A 15,845-nucleotide genomic window follows, 5' to 3' on the forward strand; every position below is an offset into this window, starting at 1 on the left:
ATAGAAATGGATACACCACGAAATGTCCGCATTCAGAATGGCTGTTGCAATATTCCAAGTCTCGCGCACCTGCAATGTATCTTTTCTATAATACTTGGCGTTGAGATATCAGAGTTGATGTATCCGTCTTTTTTAGTCCATGCCTATTTATTCGTTTTTCTTGTACAGTAGGGTAGGGTCTTGTTGTAGAGAAGAGAAATGCCAGTCCCGAATACCCATAGGCATCCATGTATTTCTTTCACTGACATAGTGAAGACTGGTAAAGTAAAGAAATAGTTATATAAAACAAAAATACATTTTTTACTGCATATGGAACTACATGAATAGTCATGTGATTGAAGAAAAGAATAATAAACAGAAAAAGACGGCATGAAGATCTGACTTGCTAATGGTGATGAAGTGAACAATGATAGCACTCGCTGCAGGCTCGCAGACCGAAGCACCCTTTGCGGCACTGTCTTCGAAATGTCTTTAGTGGTGACGGCATTTGTTGCTTACAGACCCCCGCACCCCCACCCCCCCTCCCCAGTGATGCCACTGACACAATGTTTCAAGTGATGCTGCTGAGAATGAGGTTGCTGGTTTGATACCGGCCACAGCGGCTGCATTACAGTGGAGGCGGAATACAAGAACGCTTGTGCGTCGGGGTTCTTTAATGGGCACCCAGTGCACAAGTGGTCAAGACTAATCCGCAGTCCTCCACTACAACATGCCTCATAGTCAGATCATGGTTTTGGCACGCAAGGCCGCCGAATTCAGTCAATATAATTTTAAAGATGCAAGCTTCTCGCACACTCTTTTCGCACCTAAAAGGACATTTAGCAAGTGTGAAGACTGGGGAAATACAAAACTGGAACAATTAAACTTTGATATGACAAAGTTGGTAAAGTTGGCAATTACATTTTTCACATCGAAATTTGTTAATTGAATGGAAAGTATTAAAGTTGCCAAAGAAGGTTTCTTGCACGGAAAGGGCTGCAATATTTTCCAAATTATCAGGAAGTTCCAGTAACGTACACTTCATTTGGGCCTAGTTGGTACATAATTCTGAACCTAACATTACAGCTCAAACACCTAAGACGATCCACAAAAAGTGTCGTGTCTTTCTTGTTGTGGATCGTCTTAGGTGTTTGCACTGTAACGTTAAGTTCAGTATCAGGAAGTTCGAAGAACTAAGTTTGAATCAGACAATTCTTTCTTGAATTCGAAAGTTCGGAACAAAAGATACGGTTTCATGCCGTGTCGACAATATCTCCAGATCGGTGGTACGGAGTGAAGCCAGCCACGCTTTTACACCAGCTCTGCCTCCACAGCTGATAAGTGTTGGTCACATGTGCACAGCGCTATCGTGAAAAGCGCTGGCAGCGGAGAGCGAATGCTTCGTCTGCGTCTCGCTTCAGTGCGTCTCCTGAACTCGTTACGCAACCTCCAGTACTAAACGCGTGGGAAGACAGCACACGTGCTGCCAAGCCATCTTGGCACGCCCGCTCTTTGCACAGACGGCACAAAACATGGCTAGCAAGCTGCGTATGCCCTCAGCTGCACTGACAGCCACGGCCGCACTAGAAATGGAAACGTGCCCCGACCATTGTTTTGGCATTCCTTTGCGGTGGCAGTTGACCTTTATTTTATTGAAATTGTGCATATCTTTAATATATATTATGTAATATATATATAAGTATAATATGGATAGAATTGAACATGCTCTCAGGAACGGAGGAAGCCTAAGAGCAGTGAAGAAGGAACTAGGAATAGGCAAGAATCAGACGTATGCATTAAGAGACAAAGCCGGCAATATCATTACTAATATGGTAGAGATAGTTCAAGTGACTGAGGAGTTCTATAGAGATATATACAGTACCTGTGGCACCCACGACGATAATGGAAGAGAGAAGTCTAAAAGAATTTGAAATCCCACAAGTAACGCCGGAAGAAGTAAAGAAAGCCTTGGGAGCTATGCAAAGGGGGAAAGCAGCTGGGGAGGATCAGGTAACAACAGATTTATTGAAGGATGGTGGGCAGATTGTTCTAGAAAACCTGGCCACGCTGTATATGCAATACCTCATAACCTCGAGCATACCGGAACCTTGGAAGAACGCTAACATAATCCTAATCCATAAGAAAGGGGACGCCAAAGATATGAAAGATTATAGATCGATAAGATTACTGCCCGTTGCCTATAAAGTATTTACTAAGGTAATCGCAAATAGAATCAGGAACACCTTAGACTTCTGTCAACCAAAGGACCAGGCAGGATTCCGTAAAGGCTACTCAACAATAGACCATAATCACACTATCAATCAGGGGATACAGATATGTGCGGAATATAACCAACGCTTATATATAGCTTTCATTGATTACGAGAAGGCGTTTTATTCAGCCGAAACCTCGGCAGTCATGCAGGGATTATGAAATCGGGGTGTAGAAGAGCCGTATGTAAAAATACTGAAAGATATATATAGCGGCTCCACAGCCAGCGTAGTCCTCCATAAAGAAAGCCACAAAATCCCAATAAAGAAAGGCGTCAGACAAGGAGATACGATTTCTCCAATGCTATTCACAGCGTGTTTACAGGAGGTATTCAGACGTGTACTGGGATGAATTGGGGATGAAAGGGAATGGAGAATATCTTAGTAACTTGCGATTCTCTGATGATATTGCCTTGCTTAGTAATTCAGGGGACCACTTGCAATGCATGCTCACTGACCTGGAGAGGCAAAGCAGAAGGGTGGGTCTAAAAATTAATCGGCAGAAAACTGAAGTAATGTTTAACAATCTTGGAAGAGAACAGCAGTTTACGATAGGTAGCGAGGCACTGGGAGTGGTAAGAGAATACATTTACTTAGGGCAGGTAGTGACCGCTGGTCCGGATCATGAGACTGAAATAATCATAAGAATAAGAATGGGCTGGGGTGCGTTTGGCAGGCATTCTCAGATCATGAACAGCAGGTTGCCATTATCTCTCAAGAGAAAAGTGTATAACAGCTGTGTCTTACCAGTACTCACGTACGGGGCAGAAACCTGGAGGCTTACGAAAAGGGTTCTACTTAAATTGAGGACGACGCAACGAACTATGGAAAGAATGATGAGTGTAACATTAAGGGATAAGAAAAGAGCAGATTGGGTGAGGGAACAAACGCGAGTTAATGACATCTTGGTTGAAATCAAGAAAAAGAAATGGGCATGGGCAGGACATATAATGAGGAGGGAAGATAACCGATGGTCATTAAGGGTTGCGCACTGGATTCCAAGGGAAGGGATGCGTAGCAGGAGGCGGCAGAAAGTTAGGTTGGCAGATGAGATTAAGAAGTTTGCAGGGACAACATGACCACAATTAGTACATGACTGGGGTAGTTGAAGTGGGGGAGAGGACTTCGCCCTGCAGTGGGTGTAACCAGGATGATGATGATCATGTACAGTAGTATGTATGAGTGATAACTTTTCATTTCTTTCATTTAACTTTGTTTTTGTGTGGTTCCCTACAGCTGTACAACATGAAGGAAACACCTAAGTCTCATGCCCACCGAACGCTGCGCTCAGCTCTTTGCAGTTGCCATAGCCAATAAGATGGACGAGGTCTGGATTTCCCAGAATCCCGTCCTGCTCATAACGTATTTGGGACAGTATAGACAAGAACGGCACCGAGAGCGGCGCTGCTGCGCCGGCGTTGAGAGCGCCGCATGCGGAGCAAAATTCTATTAGCCCGTGGTACCCCTCTCCCATCTCTCGTTCGCGCCGCCTTGATTGCCTCCTGCACTGCGCGTGTTTGGGCACGTTTCGCGCCGCGCGCGGTGTGTGCGCGTGGACATTTCTTTCGAAGGGCGGTGTACAGTCTCTCTCACATTTAGGGGAAAACTCGAAGCGCATTGCATCGCGATGCGGCGAGCGCTTGAGTCAAGCGGCGGCAGCAGCTCGCGCAGATGCTCGAGGGGCGGGATCTTGAACGGCGTCGTCTGCTACGGCAACGCACGCTGGCCGCATTGTCGAGAAACGTTCTACTGTCAGGTGCAGGGCGCTGATCACATCGTTACTGCGTGAAAGGAGCCGGTATTCTTTGCTAAGCGTTGCGCGACGCCCACTGATACGCCTCGAATGTAAGTTCATCGCTGCATGGCAGTCATAGACGACGTACTGATTCCATACATTCTTGACGGCCCGTTTCTGGAAGGCGGCTATATATTCTAACGCGATAGGACGCCGATCCACACTGCTCGTGCTGTGCAAGAACTGCTAGAAGAACGCGCAGTCACTCTCTTGGAGCGGCCGCCTCAATCCCCGGGCGCCAACATCATTTAAAATGTCTGGGGCTCGTTGAAAGTATCGCTGGCGCAACATCCCCTCTATCAGTCGCCCGAGGATAGGCTTCGATCCACCATCGTCATGACTGAGACGTGCAGCGAATGAACACATCCCTGATCAGTCATTCTACACTTCACTGCCTTCCAGGATGAGCGCTGTCATCGCTGCCGCTGGGGACATGACGAGATACTAACTGAAGTTCCGAGCGTGACGTGTCCAATTCCCCACCGGCGGGCAGGGTCTGTCTGGTGTAGCGAAAGATTATCGAGAAAAATCACTTCCAGCTCATTGTCTGAACCTAAAACGTTCATTTAATCGTGTCCGTTTGTTTCACCGTGTTCAACTCCCATTGTTGAGTGCTTTGTTTTCCTTTCGAGTCAAACAAAGACTGAGCACGTTGCGCGCACATCTTGGTGCGTTTTGTCGCTGCTCATTACGGTAGCACACACAGTGAAGAAATATACGTGCACACGCTCAGTACTCCGGCCTTTCGAAAGAACAAATGAACCATGTTGTCAAAAGAAGTTTGTGGAACTCCATTATCGCCAATGAAGGATCCGAGTGTGGCGACGCACATCGTTTAGTAAAGAATATCAGCTCAGTTCCCGCAGTACCGATGAAATCGGTGCATTGCCCCTGACAGTACCACGCTTCCCGAAAATGCGGCCAGCGCGCGCCGCCGTAGCAGACGACGCAGATCACGACACTGCCCCTCAAGCGTGTGCGCCTGCTCGAGCTGCTGCCGCCGCACGACTCCATTGCTTGCCGCATCGCGACGCAATACATTCCGAGTTTTCCCCTTAGTGTGAAACAAACTGCACACGCTATATTTGCCTTTAAGAAGATCGGTACGCTTGACGATTATTTTTATGGCTGCAATGCGGCGAAACGGCAGCGTCTGCTTAACCATGTAAGGGACGCTGAGCAGGTAATTGGAAACGACATCGTATGTGCCGCCGGAAAAATCGTCAGCACATACATACGGCACCTACGAGCTAAAGTCATTTTTTCAGTTTCTCACATTATGTTTGCTACAAATCCGTGTTGTCTCTGATGGCGACAACGGACTTCTATTGACACTGTGCGGAAATAAACAAGATATATCGCTGCATAGCACAAGTACGACATGCGCACACAACTTTAACTAGTACGTTCCCAACAATATGGAATAGAGGCAGCAATGTAGACAGCTTGGTCATTTTTTAACAGTACTCAAGAGACGGAAGTTGAAAGTATTATTAATCATTCCTGCTTCAGCAATGCCGGCGCGACCAAGACGCGGGTGTGTATCGTCCAGTAACCCGATCGATCGGTGCGGTGGTGAAGTGGGAATGAACTCCGGTCATGTTCAATGCATCATGCACATATTCAATTATCATCATCATCATCATTTATCATCATTTATTTTTCCTTAAGGACCCCTGTCGGGGTATTACATAAGGGGGGGTTACAGAAGATAAGGATAGAAACAAAGATATGGTTACAATTTCTTACAAGACTCAGCCTGTGGATTCGCGTTAAAAAAAATAAAAATAAAAAAATAAAACAACAACAACAACAAGAGGCACACTGAATAGAATGCAAAAGCAAATCAGCAGAACAGTCACAATGTGAGACGGCAATCGCAAAAGAATGAAGGCACAGTACGGTCATTGTAAGGTTAGGGTTTAAGGTGATCAGTAAGCAGCTGCTTGAAGATAATGGGGTTGCGCTCATTGACAACTCTATCTGGTAAATTGTAACGCGTGAACTTCGGCCACTGCTAGCGCATACAACAGACGTGGTTTCCATTCTTAGACAGCGCACACACAAACGAAACACGAGAAAGAAGACAGGACAAGCGCTCGTTTAACTTAAGGTTTTTATATTAATAAAAGGATTATGTACCGAGTAATTATTAATTTCACGTGGGTTACATATAGAAACCGTCATACACTCAGGAGTGATCAATAAACGAGCTCGCTTCGTTTGCCAGATGTTTACTTCGCTCGGCGCATAATCATGTCTGTCGTCTGCTTCTTTCGTACCATTTTCTTGTGAATCGGCAGAATTTCACTGGTGGCATCAACCTTTTCATGTTTACATTGCTGTCGTGACAGTTAACAACACAATAATAATTTCCGGTCATCCGAAGAGGCGCCGTCGCAAACATGAGACGTTTCGCGCGCAGCGCGAACTGAACGCGGGCGCGACCGCGAAGGGAAGCGGCGACGGAAACCACCGTTCGAGATGAAATCGTGCCGCCAGGAGAGAAACGAGCGCTGGCGTCTAGGATGAAACTTGGCGTGCGGTCGTCTATATGCCATCCATATTCAGAAAGTGAGTGCACTTTTGTTTTTTTGTAGTCACTGTTATCGCTATGATCCAGCTAAGGTCTAGCAGACTGAAATATGAAGGAAACAAGCATGTTTTGTAGTCAAGAGTGAGATGAAACTTCGTATGGTCAGGTAACGGGAAGAAATTTCGGTCACTGAGAAGGTAAAAAAATAGACGTTTCGGTATCAGTACAGGTTTCTTGATCGCACTAAAACATGATTTTCACAAACATTTACTTTAATTAAAGTTCCTTGATCACACTTTTAGTGTGATCAAGGAACCCATACGGCTCCCGAAACGTCTGTTTTTTCACCTTGACTCGGTCAATGACTGCAATTTCTTCATCTTCAATTTCTTCATGTTATGGTTTTTGAGGTCACATAGGAGCACTTGGGAAATGGCACAGCAAGTAGGTGCCCACCACATGAGTTTCTCACTGCGTCCCATCCGCTTTTAATATTGCAAAGTTATGTCGCTTGCATTATATAACCTTGCAGTAATCGTTATTGTTTTTCGAATGCACCCCACTCCCCTCTATAATGCCTTCGCGCTTGAGGGTATGTGAAATAAATTGTAGCGAAGAGCAAATAAAAGAGCACAGTCTTTGAATACCTTTGCCATGTTGTTATCTTATTAATAGCTGAAACTCACCCTTAACAACAATCTGAGCTCAAACTGTAAGCATAACATTTAGCACTGCATGCACTGTGCTTATTGGACGGTTTAACAGGTACTTTCTTTCTACAATAGAACTGCACTGGCATTTGTCATTTTAGTTGTTGTTGCCCTTAAAATTGCACTTTTCTATGCTGTCATTTACTGGTCTTATTCACTTTTGACTATAAGGTCGCGTAAATTTTTTTTTTGTGGATTACAAATAGAGAGTTTCAGATTAAAGGACGCAAGCGGCTTGCGTACGCAGAAACTAGGGACCACGGTACTTTGCATGCGCAGACCCCTTCGTCTAGGTCTGCGCATGCGCAGTACCATCGCCCCTAGTTGCGTACGCAAGCCGTTTGCGTCCCCTAACCCAAAACTCTACCTTGTCTTTAGGCACAAAATACCCCCGCTCCCCCTCCCAAGATCAAGGCTTCGAGGTCTAATATGGGGTAATCAATTCCTCATTATTTTATTTCCTGAATATGAGGCAAATAGAGTTTTAGAAAAGGGGCCGCAAATGTTTGAGGCCCCAAAGAAATAGTGTCAAAGACACTGCGCATGCGTTTGACGCAAGCTACGTTTGGGCTTTGCGTTTCGGGCACGCTATTTCACTCATTAGCAGGAGCCCCAAAAGCTGCCCCAAAACCTTTGCATCGACAAAGATGGCGGCCCCATCGAAGCGACGGCTCTAACCTAGCACCAAACAGGGCTCGATTCGTGGTAACGTGGGAAGTTTGCAAGTTAGGAGAAGTGACTGTGGTTATCGCTTTCTCTCGACTAGCATGTGTTATGAAGATTGATTCCTTAGAAGCCAATAATTCCGAATTCAATTGTCGATTTCATGGCTCGTAGGCTTAACACGGCTTAGCTTGGCTGGTAAAGGCATGTAAAGTTCGCTACTCAAAACTGAGCGCAACTAATTACTTACTGATAGTAGGATACGCTCTAAATTTTGATTAAATGCAGAAGCATGAATATAAAAGTAATTCTATTTAATTATTTATAATTGCTTTTCCTTGACGCCGTAGTGGCGCTGCGAGCACAGGATGCAATCCGGAATCGATATGCCCTACTCTAAAACTCGCCACGCCTGTGTGCCCCAACGCTAACACCCGCAAGGGTGTTAGCGTTGGGGCACACAGGCCCCTTTTTGAGGCCCCTTTTCTAAAACTATCTATTAACCCTCGGTGCAGGAAGCGCATCCATAATGAATTTTTTACTGACAGGTAAAATGTCTTAATTAAAAAGTTAGGTGCAAATGACGGATGCAGTACGTACTATGCTTTGTGCATGTTTGCAGGGCATGTCTGAAGCTTATCCTCCTTTCTACCTTTTTTTTATTCCAGCTATGTCATGAAGTTGCTCTTCACAAAGGAAAGGGTGATGAAGATGAGGGAAGGACAGTAGAGCTACTGAAACATTCCAGTGGCTGGTTGTTGTACAATAGTTATGCATATGATGGTTAAGTGACCTTGTTTTTGAGTATGTGTTGTTTGTCTTGTATCGACACTGAAGCACACACACCAGGTGCATTTTGAAGCAGTCTGCAGGTACAAAACACGCGGATCAAACTTAATTTAAAGTGTGCGCATAGGTGTAGAAATGTGCAATTTATTACATACTGGTGTAGACGTCTTCTGGTGATGTCATGAACCTGATAACTTCATGAGGGCAGTTGTGCATTGTTATGCAAGTCGTATTAATATGACTGATATTGTTGCTGAGATGCCTGTTTGTATACAGAACAAAATGCAGAGTTCAGAATTATATTTTCCCTGGCTTTGTGTCCTCTATTGTATATTTGATAGAATTCTGCAGTACTTTCAGCACTTTCCAAATGCATGTTAACTAATTTTATTGCCAACCACTTAAAGTATGTTTCACTAGTGTGCCTAATTATAAGTGCCAATGAAGTCAAGTATCTTAGCATATACACATTACTGTTGTGTTATGTTGTAAGAGCAGGTGAGGGTAGTGTGATTAGCGACTCACTGCAATATCTTATGTTCGGAAGAAGTTAAGTGACCTCACAGCTGTGGGAGCAGTGGAAACTAGGTATGCATCTAAAAGTTGTCCGAGATTATCTTATGTAGAAGTGCATGCTTAAATACCGAGGTATCAACAAGTGAATGTAGATATTCCTCCTATGGTACTCTTCTTGGATTACATGACGTTATCACATTTTATTACTGTCTAGCCACGTCATGGTGGTAAGATTAGATTGTGCCGACTGATGTTTTTTAGTGCACTTATCTTTTTCCTAGAAGTGTAAGTGCTAATGGCTGTGCGCTTTATTTCGTTATAAATATCTTGTATGTGACTCGAGATTCAACTAATACACACAGGAAGCTTATTTTTGCAGGCCCACAGGTTAGTTCTTCCATGTTGTGAATGTGCTGCATGACATCAATCTGGTTGGTATAAAATTGGTTGATGCAGTTGTGAAGTGTTGTTTGATTAGTGCCTAATGATAACTTGGATGACAATGTTTGCTGTCATCAGGACATCTACAAGGATACACAAGATAACTCGTTTGTGAACCAAGTTAGACCCTAAAAAATTGTTTAGCACTTTCAGGTGTATTTCGTCCCCAAACAATAATCGTCTGCCTTACTTGCATTCCTTTGGAAAGTGCGCTCACTGCTTTCCCTGTCAAGAATGCTATGTCACGTTGCCTCGAAGTACTGGACCCACAGCATTAAAAAAAAGGTTACTTAAGTTACATGACTATTGTTTGTGGACAAGATGTGCCCGAAATGGTGCAAAACGTTTTTACAGTAGAGGTCCTAAGATAAATTCCAAGCACTCCTCATGTTTACTCTAAATACAAGTTGTATTATTTGGGTTTTTGCCCTATGGTGATGAGCATTTGTCCTACGTGCCTTTCCTCTCTGTAATGAGACACGCCTGATACTTTGAAGTTGCGAACGGCATGCGAGTTACCAGCGTGACATAGCATTCTTGACAGCAAAGCAGTGACCGTAAAGTTTTCAAGGGAAACGCAAGCAAGACATGATTATTATTGCTTGGAGACAAGATAAGCCCCAAAGGGTGTAAACTTTCTTTAGTTTGTTACCAGAAAGTACTATAAAACGGTATATAAACAGCATTTGGGGCTTACCTTTGTCCCACAACAGTAATCGTTGTATGTTTTGTTTGCATTTCCCTTATTGAAATCATTGCGACCATTACGTTTCGGTCAAGAATGACATGTCACGCCGATAACGTGCAGTTTGTGTCTTGAAAATACCGTGTGCGCTGCGTGAGAGAAAGGAAACGCATGCAAAGTAGTTGACGATTGTACACTCTCAAGCAAAAAATTGAACCCTTTGGGTCATATTTTGCCACACGACCCCAATCGTCATCTGTCTTATACGCATTTTCTTTCTGCCATACGCTGCCAGTCCAGTACTTCGAAGTCACGAATGGTATGCGTGTCATCAGCCCGACAGGGCATTCCCGACAGGAAAGTAGCGAGCGCAGCGTTTTCAAGAAAGGAAACGCAAGCAAGACAAATGACACTTGTGTGGCAAGATACGACCCCAAGGGTGTACTATCGGCCAAAAAAGTAAACGGGCCAGAGCTTAGGTGGCCGGAGCGGCTGCGGGGCCGCACCGGGGCGCTGCTATCTCGCTCCGCGTGCTGACTGCGAGAGTGCCCCGGGTGACGCCACACTTCGCCCTCACTCTCACGCCGGGCCTTATCACGCTTGATAAATTTATAGTGCGCCGTTCGGTTACTCTACTGCTGACGGTCACGACGAAGGGGGCCGTGCATCGCCGGTAGCCCAGCACATGGCGCTGTCTTGCAGTTGCGGGAGCCGCAGGGAATCAAAGCGCGGCACTGAGAAGGAACGGAGACTCATTCTGATTGTTGTTTTGTTTTTATTCACCTTATCTTTTATATTAGTGCATGTCGCCGGCGTCCACCACTGCACGATTTTAGGCAACATCGCGCAAGTAGCCGCAACAGCAGCTGCCGTGACGCGCGCTCTTTCACGTCATCAACTTAACGAGGGTCTCGAATCCGGCTACATTGATGCCTTCAGGTAGTATATGTGGGTTTATTGACCAGTTGCCTTCACCCAAAAAGATCACGTTCTCGTGACGCCTGCGGCAAAAAAGACGTTCCACGTCCGCCGCCAAGGTCTGTGAGTGGTGGCGCTGGCTAACAATCCCAGGGTTCTACTAGTACACATAAATACCCAAGAAAGTGGACGGGGAAACAGCGCCGCGGTAGCTTAATTGGTAGAGCATCGCACGCGATGTGCGAAGGTTGTGGGATCGTTCCCCACCTGCGGCAAGTTGTTTTTTCATCCACTTTAATTTCCATTAATTTATAGTTCCTTTATTTCATTTATTAAGCACAAGTAATTTCCCCTATGTTGTCCTTGGTATGACTATATTTCCCCTACTATATTTTCCCTATGTTTCCCCTATTTCCCCTATATTTCCCCTATGTTGTCCTTATGGTATGACTATATATATATGCGTTTTATTTTCTTGGAAACAGACAAATATAAGACAGAGGAAAACGAAACCAAGGATAACCAGGGACTGAAGATGCTTGTCTTCACCTGACTAGGTCCTTGTCTTCTATATTCTGTGCACTCGAGCAGCAAGGGTAACGTAGTACCATCGTGTCAAAAAAAAAAACCTCAATGGAACGCAACTTTTGATACACTCTTGCAAAACAATATCGAAATCTCGGCTAGGAATACATAAACAAGAAACAGAAAATGCATTTACCAAGAGGTAAACGGTGTCCTTGAAACAGCAATTACGCAAAGAAAATCCACTAAGCGTTTGTAGCGTAGGCTTAATTACCCTGCCAAAATAGAGCCTGACATCAAGTAAGAAAAGTGCCAAGTTTTGTATCACCTAAATGCTGGGAAAAGAAAGCAAATAGAGGCTTCGTCGGTTAACCGATCGCGATAAAATAGCTTTCTCAAATGTCTCAGGGAGTTTGCTTGCTGAATTTCATTTTCATTATTGCTGTTATCATTCAAGAAAGCAGGAATGAAGATTTGAAGGCTTTGTCTGCCATAATTTGTCCTTAATTTGCAATCGATAACACACATTTCTGAGCCGAAAAATTCTGTTTGTCATGAGGTAAGCTTTTTTTAACATTTTTACTGATCTCTTTTCACCTCAGCGAAAACATGAGTCGCGAGTGTGCTCGTGTGTAGTTTGCTTACTAATATCAATTTGTAACGACCTCTGAAATCCCCAGTGGAGTCCGTGTTTCGCAAACTTTTGATGTTAGTACCATTAGTTGTGCCCCGTACGATAATACAATGCAGTATCTGTGATTCTATCAAAGACTATTGTAGATTTGACCTGACCCTAACTGGTAACTGATGTCTCATTCTTTCGAAAGCACCTGTTATGTGTGACAGCCTCAAGTTGAAATGGTCAACCTGCTGATTCCAAGAAAACAGTCATGCAAAACAAACTAAAATAATCTTATTCGCTTAGTGCGCTTGATTTTATCATTAGAGAAATGAAGACTAATAAAACACTTGCTTGCGTGCTTCGAGAGCTAAAAATTACATACTTTGTTTTATTGACCTTGAGTTGAAGCTGGTTTACGCCTACCCACTTACCCAACTCTCTTAACCACCTATTTTCTTTTAACTCTATGTTACTTCACTACCACAAAGAAAACATTCGTGTCATTGGGGTACAAAAACATTTTTCAAGCGAAACTTGTATTGGCTCACAAGTTTCGGTGGTGTCGCGGTCACGCGAAAACCCAGTTTCTCCCAGAGCAGAGCAGCTGTGGGAAAAGGCGGGTTGAGGAGCTAACAGCTGTGCCGGCGCCGGAACGTGAGCCATTAGCAAGGGTTCCAGCTGCATAGGCGCGCGCCAATCAGAACCGTTTCGCTTCTGCCCGGAAGGGAAAGGGCAGGAAAGGGTCTCGCGCGTGCTGCGGCGGCTTCGTTTCCGTTCTTATTCATTCTCGGAAAACGGACTGGACGGCCACGCATTGTGCGTTCCCCCGAAGAACTGGCAGCCTTCGTCGAGCGGCGGCGACAACTCGCCCGTGAAGGGGCTCGCCGGCGGCGTGCCGATCCAGCCGTTACAGCCGCGCGAGCTCAGGCAACCCGACAGCAACGAGAAGATCCCGAGCTGAGGGAGCGGGAGGCCGAAGCAACCCGGCATCGTTACCTGTGGGTTACGGCGGGCACGTGATGAAGGTTACGTGCTCGTGACAACCTTCGCTTACACCCATTTTCCGATAGAGGAAGGGTTGGTCTTTTTTTTTTCAGTTAATGGGATACTGCGATATCATTTCTATAAAGCAAAAACGAAAGCGGCCCTAAGGTAGAGCCTTATTGTGGTACATCTGCAGTCTCTGGCGTTAGCTTGGATGATGAGGATCCCAGTGTAACCTATTCCTCGCCATTTTGCAGATAGCTTCTAATCAGATTTAGCCGGCACCCTCCAACTACATAAAAAGACCGCTTATTGGCGAAAAGTACTTCCGAGTTTCACTGAATCGAAGGCCATTTCTTAGGTCCAGAAATATTTATACTGTATACAACCTTTGTCCGGTATTACAGCGAAGCTATTTAGGCGGACCCTGCGCCGTCGTTAACGGTGTTCGCTAAAGCTATCATCATCAGCAATGGATAGAGCGTCGTCGTCTTCCTCCACGGCTGGCTCCCTTGCCGCTCGTCATTCCAGCGTAGAATTTAACTTTTCTGTCGTCGTAATGAGGAGGCCGCGTTTACGGGGGTATGAGTCATTGCTTCAGGGGTTATCAGCCATTCATTGTCTTACGTGAGGGACAGATTTAATTTTGAAGCAATTTAATTTTGAAGAATCGCAAGTGGCAATCACGGGCGGATGCTGCTAACCACGCCACCGAGCAAACTCTATACATCGAACGCAAGCGACAACGGCGCACTGCGGGCATACCGTCACTGACGTCGTTCTCTGTGTCGCAGCCGAACGTTTGTGTAACCTCATTAAGAAACACAAAGATGTCAATCTTCAAACCAATCCAAGCATCTCCAGTGGTGGGCCCTGTGCCCAATATACGAAGCTTTGGATTAGTAGTTCCGCACATTCCATCCCAGCTATAGCTGTGGGAAGACCACAGGGCGGAGCAACTTGCACGCGCAAGAACAGCACGGCAAAACACAAACACATACCTCACGCGCAAAATTAAAGAAAAAAAAACACCGTGAGAATCACTAAAAACGCACTCCTAAAGCATGCTTACCACGCGAAGCATGCAAAAGCGAAAATGAGGTCAAGAATGGTGAAACAAAAGATTTACAATATAGACTGCTGGCGAAGTTTGACTTGCATGGTGTAACACTCGGTGTAACTAACACAGCTTCGCTGTTCCACTATCTTTACGGACTGGAAAGGGGTGGTGATCTTTTTTTACATTACTAGTTCCCTTGTTTGGAATTGGGCTTGCCAAGTTGAGTTATCTTGTTGAAAACGGAACTGGTGTGGTGAAATTACTTCATGCTTTCTCAAAAACCTGGGTAATCTCTTGTACAGTACGCGTTCAAATATTTTAATGAAAATGCTGTGCACGGATATCTTCCTGATCTTCACGTTTGTGTATAACCGCCACTCTAGCAACTTGTAGGAATTCTGAAAAGCGCCTTTCCTCTTTATAAAGAGTACATGTATGTACTACGGAGAAAAGCTAATAGCGGGCGCTACTGCCTTAACGGGCCCCCTTTGATGTCGTCTGGTCCCACTGCACTGTAAAAATGAATAAATATTTGGCGCTGAGAACGTAATACAGTATGGCAGGTTATGGGACATGTCATGGCCTCCGAGACTGTAGGGCGCATACAGCGTGCGCCGTCCATGCCATGCGCCTGTCACACAGCTTCAAACGAACGTCACTATAAAGGTAAAATCTGGCACTGTAAAGCTTGCAATCATGGGAATGATTGGTGTAGTATATATAAAATTTATCTGCAATTTCACACACAACCGTTGAAAAAAAAAAGCATATTGCAACCTTTTTGATTGCTATTTTGTAAGCGCACAATTAAAGTTTGCTTAAACTACTTGGGTTTTACGTGAACAGTTGTTTTTGTTGTGATTTTCATTGCACAAATAAATTACAGCAGTTTCAACTATCGTTATCATCATCACCAGCCTATTTTATGTCCACTGCAGGACAAGGCCTCTCCCTGTGATCTTCAATTAACCCTGTCCTGCGCCAACCGATTACAGCTAGCGCCTGCGAATTTCTTAATTTCATCACCCCACCTAATCTGCCGTCCTCGACTGCGCCTCCCCTTTCTTGGCACCCATTCTGTAACCCTAATAGTCCAGCGGTTACCTAACCTACGCATTACATGACCTGCCCAGCTCCATTTCTTTCTCTTAATGTCAGTATGATATCGGCTATCCCTGGTTGCTCTCTGATCCACACCCCTCTCTACCTGTCTATTAATGTCATGCCTAGCATTCTTCGTTCCATCGCTCTTTGCACGGTCTTGCTTTTCAAGTTTCTTTGTCAGCCTCCAAGTTTCTACCCCATGTGTTAGCCCCGGTAGAATGCTTTGATTGTACACCTTTCTTTTTACT

The 15,845-nt window shown here is 44.9% G+C and overlaps 1 protein-coding gene across 5 annotated transcripts in view; it reads left to right on the top strand.

Annotated features, from left to right (window-relative positions):
- Positions 1-15,845, top strand: part of LOC135920464 (uncharacterized) — an 84,294-nt gene that overhangs the window by 11,053 nt on the left and 57,396 nt on the right. The gene's annotated exons all lie outside the window — the stretch shown is intronic.

The sequence above is a fragment of the Dermacentor albipictus genome, chromosome 2, assembly GCF_038994185.2.
Source record: "Dermacentor albipictus isolate Rhodes 1998 colony chromosome 2, USDA_Dalb.pri_finalv2, whole genome shotgun sequence".
In the NCBI taxonomy this organism is placed as follows: domain Eukaryota; kingdom Metazoa; phylum Arthropoda; class Arachnida; order Ixodida; family Ixodidae; genus Dermacentor; species Dermacentor albipictus.